Source organism: Myotis lucifugus, unplaced genomic scaffold (genome assembly GCF_000147115.1).
Source record: "Myotis lucifugus unplaced genomic scaffold, Myoluc2.0 scaffold_1411, whole genome shotgun sequence".
Classification (NCBI taxonomy): Eukaryota; Metazoa; Chordata; class Mammalia; order Chiroptera; family Vespertilionidae; genus Myotis; species Myotis lucifugus.
Window position 1 is genome coordinate 28,763 of NW_005872459.1, and position 6,977 is coordinate 35,739.

Consider the following 6,977-nt stretch of genomic DNA (forward strand, 5'->3'; position numbering starts at 1 on the left):
TATCAATACAATGAAACATGATATTGGCATCATGGCCGCTTTAGGCAGCCAAATTCTACTAAAGTCTATTCTTGGCCTTCCTATAAATTGTCCTTGTCTCTTTGGAGCCATGTCCATGAAGATGCAGGCATCATCTGAGTCGCGAGCAATGTTACCAGCATCAGGCAGGTAGCAGGTTGCGTTGATCTCGATCGATGCTCCATTTGGTAACGAAGTCTTTCCGGATCATGGATGGGTCCGCTGACCGGACGTGGGTGTGATGGACCCAGGTCGCACGTGCAGGGCTGCCAGGGCCTCGTCAGGCTCAGGACTTTCTGGCGGAAGGCTGAGGCTTCGGGGCTGGCTCCTGGTCGGCGTAGCACACAGATAGGCACCAGACTGCAGATGAGCGTGAGCACCAGCAGGAGCACCAGGGCCCCCAACTTCACCTCCAGGCCCACAGGCAGTGGTGGAGCCAAGGCTACTGCCTCTGGGCGCCACACCAGGAGCTCTGGTTCTCCCCAGGGCCCCATGGTGGCCGGCTGCTCCAGTGACTCTCAGACCTCGCGAGGGTCTCACTCCATGGCCCTCACCAGGTTCCATGGTTTGTTTCTACCAGTTCCCTTTGTGGCAGAGCAGCAACCAGGCCTCTTTCAAGGGAGTGCACTAGGAGGGGGTATCAGCCCCTCCTTTGCTAGACCAAACCCTTTCAGTACATTAGACCAGCTTCATTCCCGCCTATCTTTACAGATTCCAAGGCCCATTGTCTTCCTTAATCAGTACTGGCCTGTATTATCTAATTCAGCACAGGCAGGGGGGAGGGCCCATTAAATCATTGCCTTGAGGAACTGTGAGCCCCATCCTTAAATGTCCCAATCAGACTAGAAAAGCCACAGATACCTTTTAAATTTACCCCAGAATTCCAAAATCCCAACCCAGCACAGAATATCACATAGCAGATCAAAGTTCCCAGCAAACAAACAGAGATGCTTACAAACATCAAATAAACATTTACACTTACACCTTTTCAGTGAACAAGTATCTTTACAGTCTTGGGCTCTTGAGCAGATAACAGGAACACCGCCCCCAAGTCCCCTGATGGGGGACTAACAGGAACAGATGTGGGGGCCTTTCCCACATCCCAGGACAGGATTCTTGACCTATGTCTCATTTAGATAGAAACGGTTTTCATCACAAATAAACAAACAAATCCAAAACCAAAAACTAAGAAAATCAAGGCCAGAAGTACCCTCCGATGTTTCAGGGGTACCAAAGAAGGAGAAGTTAGGCAATGTCCAGTGCTTCTCACAATCCACCACCAGTGACCAGTTCCAGCTTACTGGCCTACCATTCATTTAACATTTCTTTCCTTCCATCACACCAAAGCCATGCTTTTTAGTTAGTTGGAACTTTTAGCCTTAATTTTTAGGTGATATGTAAATAATTAACATTCCTCAGATTGACAATATATCTATCTGACTTTAGAAATTGGATTACTACTATCAGTCCCTTTTAAAGACTTTGACATAAAGCAGGGTTTTTTAGATTTAAGAGATTAGCTTAAAAATAAATCCGCAAAACAAGCACACTTGCAACCCCATAAAACTTTGCCTTAAAGCTCCACCCCTGACTAAATCAGAGGGCGGGGCCTTTGCTGTTTCAAGATGGCGGCCCCCAGGGAAGCAGCAAACCATGCGGCCAACATGGCGGCTGTCAAGGCTTGCAGCCCAAAATGGTGGCTGTACCAATAAGCAAAGGTATTTAGTTACCACAATAACATAATTTTTCCCAATTCAATCCGAACATTTCTTTGTCAGGTTCATCTCTGCCATTTTTAAGGCCAAAACAGTCTCGAGTTTTTATTCTGTACACAGCAAAAGGTCAAGTTCAGCTCAAAACTATGCGCACTCGTTTCTAAACTGGCCTTTTCCCTTTACACGTGCACAGAAATCCTGGATGCATTTTAAAACTTTTACATTTAACTTCTATGATCTAGCTGTGGTGATCTCCACAGGAAGGGCCCTGCTCCCGTCCAGAGTAGCCGCCGCCACCGCCCCCAGGTGTCTGGCCCGCGGGCTCCGCGCGGGACCTTTCCCAGACCTTCCCCTGGACCCGACGCTGCCGGGGGCCTCGCTGCTCCGGCCTCCCGCAAGCGACTCGCCGGCCTTGCCCCCCGCGCTCTGCCCAGCTCCACTCGCTCGCCACAAGCCCGGGGGCCAACGCCCTGCCGCCGCAGCCACCACGGAGCCCAAGCCACCTGGGCCCGCAGCGCGGCCGGGCCCCGGGGCGAGGGCTGTGCTCACCGCACGCCTCGCTCCTGCACACCTGCCCCCGGGCGCCCGGCGCCCCGACTGCGCAGCAAGCGGCCTCGGTGCGCCGGCCTCAACCTCCCCATCCAGGCGCATCTTTCCTCTCCTGCAGCCCGAGGCACAGTGATCCCTGCTCACCTTCCCTGCCTGGGAGGCGCGCGGGCGGGCGGGGACCCCTCCCCTGCCTTTACACTCACATACTTTCACCAGACATTCATTAAGAGTTTAAACAATCCATTCAATTCCTAACAACTTCCCAACTCCTGAGGGAGCTCTAAAGCCTCCCGCAATCTCCTTGAACTGATCAATCACAATACCCAAAGTAGCAGTCTGAGTCCGTCCCATAACATTCGTCCAGTAAGTCCACAGAAAACAGAGAAACAGACACAGACAAACAGGGCCCAAAGAACAGCCTTCCAACTCCATGCATGGAAGCAACTAGACGATGGCGTTAAGCCAAACCGGCGGGTGCGACCCGCCTCGTCTCAAATCTGCGAGAGGAATACACATCTCTCATGAGAGGAATACACATCTCTCATATCCGTGAGGAGAATACACATTCCTCGTGGGGAGCAGAATGTCTTCTAACTCTCCCCCGCCTGTGGTCGTACACGGCGCGTCCGCCTGGACCCCTCAGGCACCGATTCCAGAAGTGAGCTCACACAGGACAGAATACACAACACACAGACACTTACCGCGGCTACGCAGATTCTACGGATTGAGGATCCCTACATGGTCCTGGGAATCCCGGACGAGCCCCCAAATGTTATGCCCAGATTTCAAGATTCCCAAGAAACCACATCAGGAGCCAGCCAATCCGATGCAAAAGCATAAGAATCTGTATTCGAGCTAGCTCGGCTCCCCCACCTTGCCGACGCAGCGACAGGAAGCAGAGAGAGATAACTCTGTGTGGAGACCGGTTATATAGGGGGAGTTGGAGGAAGGGGAGGAGAAAGGACTGTGCTCTGCCGATTGGCCAGGCACAAGTCTGTGTCTTGTTCCTGGGTGTGGCTAGCAGAGGCTTAGACTTCCGGGAAGAAGCTCCTTGCCAAGCACGTGGCCAAGGTAAGATGGAGCACTTACCCTGGGGCAAGGTGGAGGGCGTAGCCCTTACCCTGGGGCAAGGTGGAGGGCCTAGCCCTCGCCCTTTCATCTCACGGTGATACTGTGGTTTATAATAAGAAATCTATATAGTTGGTCTTTGTCCACTGTTCCTGGCACATAGCTCCTGTATCCTTATAGTTCTCTGTTTAAGAACCATAAGGGCATCTTTTGTTGTAATATTTACTTTTGTCCTTAGTTCCTGGAATAGCTCCGGGGCTATTCAGATAAAGGTGAAAGTGGTGTGTGTCTTTTGTTACTTGTCACAGCCCCATTCAACCAAATCTGAATTGATGTTAATGAATGACTTTTGGAAAGCCTCTAAGGATGGGAGCTGGTTGCCAGGGGAACCAGTGATGTGATTAGAGGGTTGGAACTTTCAGCCCTACCACTTAAACCTCCTGGGAGCGGAGAGGGGCTGCACATTGGCTTGATCACTAATGACCAGTAATTTAGCCAATCATGCCTCAGTAATGAAGCCTCCATACAAATCCTTGAATTAGGGGGTTCAGAGAGCTTCCGGGTTGGTAAACACTTCCAGGTGGTGGGTGGGTGGTACCCCGGAGAGAGCATGGAAACTCCCCACCCCTTCCCACATACCTTGCCCTATGCATCTCTTCCACTTGGCCATTCCTAGATTGTATCCTTTTTATAATAAATTGGTAACCTAGTAAGCAAACTGTTGTCCTGAGTTCTATAAGCCACTCTAGAAAATTAATCTAACCTGAGGAGGGAGTAGTGGAAATCTCTGACTTGGTATAACTGGTCATTGTGGGCAAACACAATTTTTCCTCCTACTCTTTTAAGTTCCTCTGGCTGGACTAATAATCAAATTAACATGAGATGGATTTATGGGAGAAAATGACCAACTTTGTTAATTATGTACATACATGGGTTCCTTAAGAATATGAGACCCCAGGACAGATGGGGCAGTGAAGGCTTATATGCCATCTTGAGCTAAGGAGAAGGGTGGGGGCTGTGATTTGGGACTTCAAAGGGCAGGAAGGCAATGCCTGTGGAAACAGAAAAGTAAATGTTTGCTGGGTCACCTTTAACAATGGGACACCGAGAGGACCCTTAACTGGCTAGGTTCCTCCCTATCACACCCATTTCATACTAACCTATAGTTATAGGTGAATATACTCCCTTCCTGGAGCAGGTCTTCTACCTAAATTCTTTTGATTTTTTTTTTTTTTTAAGAAAAGAAGGGAGGAGCATCAATTATTGTTCCAGTCATTTATGCATTCATTGGTTGATTCTCCTATGCGCCCTGACCAGGGATGGAACCGCCAACCTTGGTGTATCAGGATGATATGCTAACTGAGCCACCCGGCCAGGCTCCTTTTAGTTAGGAGGTTAGAGGGAAAGTCAAAGATTCTTTCGGATCTTTTGTTTCTTAACCAGCTTAAAATAACCAGGATCCCAAACTCTGCTTCCTCTCCTGGCCAGCAGGCCGGGTGACTACTGGATTTGTGATCAGTGTTTGAATGGGGGGAGGGGTAGCCTGGTGGGACTGAGTCCTTAACTTGCTATCTCCGGGGAGATAGTGTCCGAATTGAGTTAAACGTGTAGGACAACCCTTTCGGTGTCTGCTGAGAGCTGGAGAATTCTGTGGTGCGGGGAAAACCCCACGCATTTGGTGAGCAGAGGTTTCAGACGTGGAGTATTGTATGGAGCACGAAGGAAAACAATAGAGTTTTCTATTTCTCCTGGACATCGCTGGTCAGTAACCACGGAAGAATCTCGCCACAAACGCCACAGGAGGCAAACAGTATCCACTGGACCCACCAGCTTACCAGTTCCCAGTGAGATTGGTCGGAGGAAGCTGTCCCGACCTGTTGCCGAGTGAACCAGTGGCCGTGAGTCAGACTCTGGACGATGGAGCTGCAACCAGACTGCCTCGGGGTGTGGCCAGGCCCCCCGGGACGTGATTCACATCACATCAGGCCGGCAGCACTGCCTTGTGGTGCCGCTGACCGCTTCCTCCTCCACTCTCCTGGCCTCCCTAAGGAGACAGGGACGAAATTCACCAAATCCCATTTCCTTTCTCTTCCTTGGCATCTTGCCTGGAGGTCCTCCTTCGTCAACATTATTCTGTCCATCCCTTCCTGGGAGCTCTGGCCTCGGCCCTGGTCACCTGCCTGGACTGCCGGAGCCTCAGAATCTGTCCCCAGCCTTCTAGTCCGTCCCCCCACCCCCGCCCCCACCTGCACCAGGGTGTTCTCTCTGGAACAGCATCAAGCTGTAAGGCCCTCAGACAAGGCTCCAGTTTGGCTGACAGTGTTATTGGGGAGTGCAGGGCGGGGGGAGTGTGCATTTGCAGACCTTTCTCTTCTACGTTTCCTGTTTCTATGTTGACGGACTTTTTAACTGCCGCCTGGACTTGCATTTGCAATCAGAAAAAAGATAACAGTTAGAAATACCCCTAAGGCACGCGCCTTATATATGCGAGAGCAGTTCAGAAAGGGCACCCAGGAAACAGATTGGGCATGGTTGCTTCTGGGGAGAACTGGGCAGTCAGGGGTGAGAGATGAGAAAGTGATTAAGATTGGTGCTGCTTGAATTTACCCTGGGCCAAATGCCTCCAATTAAATAGTAAAGTCCAACTCTTCCTAGATAACGTCCATCTCTCCTTAGCCTGGGGAAATGGGCTTTGACTGTCTGACCCCTTCCACCCCACCCACACCAGCCAACCTGCGTCCTGACCCCACCCGTCTGTGCCTGGCTGGCTCCAGCGCCTGACATGGAGTCTCTCTGCCTAAGAGAGACCTCCTCCCGCCCCCACCCCCACCCCCACCCCCACCCCCACCCCCAAGGCGTGCTGAGCTAGCCTCTGCTATCCGGCTCCTCTCAGCACTGCTCAGATCTGGGTAATTCTTGGCTGAAGGGAGGAGCGGTCCTGTGCATTGTAGGATGTTTAGAGGCATCCCCGGCCTCTACTCACTAGTGCAGTAGCTTTCCTTGCCCCTTCCCCGTGGTGATAACCAAAAATGCCTTCCGACATTGCCAAATGCCCAATGTTCCCTAGGGGGCAAAATCGCTCTTAGTTGGGAAGCATTGAGTTAACACAAGCCACCAGTCCCTCCCTTCCCCACAGCAGCCTGCCAGCCATGTGGCACTTATCACACTGGTGCACAGTGAATGCATGTGTTTCTTTCTGCCCTGGCTGCTGACTACAGGATTGGGGGGTGGGGGGGGCCAGGTTCCGGCTGAAATATTCAAATCCCTGTCCCTGGGGGGGGGGTGGGAGCGGCTGGTGAGAGGTCAATGGGGAGAAAAGGAGACTTGTGTACTACTTTAAACAATAAAGAATTTAAATTAAAAATAAATAAAAAATAAATCCCTGTCCCTACCACTTACCTGTGTGGCCTTTGGCCAATTACTTGGCCTCTCTGAGCCTACATTTCCTCATCTATAAAAAGGAAATAATAGCTCCACCCCAGAAGGCCGTGTGCCGAGTGCCCGACAGACACAATGCCAGCCCACAGCAAGGGATGGAGAGATGCTAGCTGTTGTTATTAATGAATGTCTTGAGCTGTTAGAGTCGCCCAGGGCATAGCAGGGGCTGGCAGCATTTGGGAGTTCTCT

General features: G+C 51.2%; 1 long non-coding RNA gene across 1 annotated transcript; it reads right to left on the reverse strand.

The window, feature by feature from the left end:
- Window positions 1-4,059: 4,059 nt before the first annotated feature.
- LOC111824405 lies at window positions 4,060-5,575 on the reverse strand. The gene is made up of 3 exons (XR_002827486.1): window positions 5,186-5,575; window positions 4,511-4,564; window positions 4,060-4,402 (listed from the first exon to the last, which is right to left on the reverse strand). It is a non-coding gene; the product is annotated as an uncharacterized LOC111824405 (long non-coding RNA).
- Window positions 5,576-6,977: the final 1,402 nt, after the last annotated feature.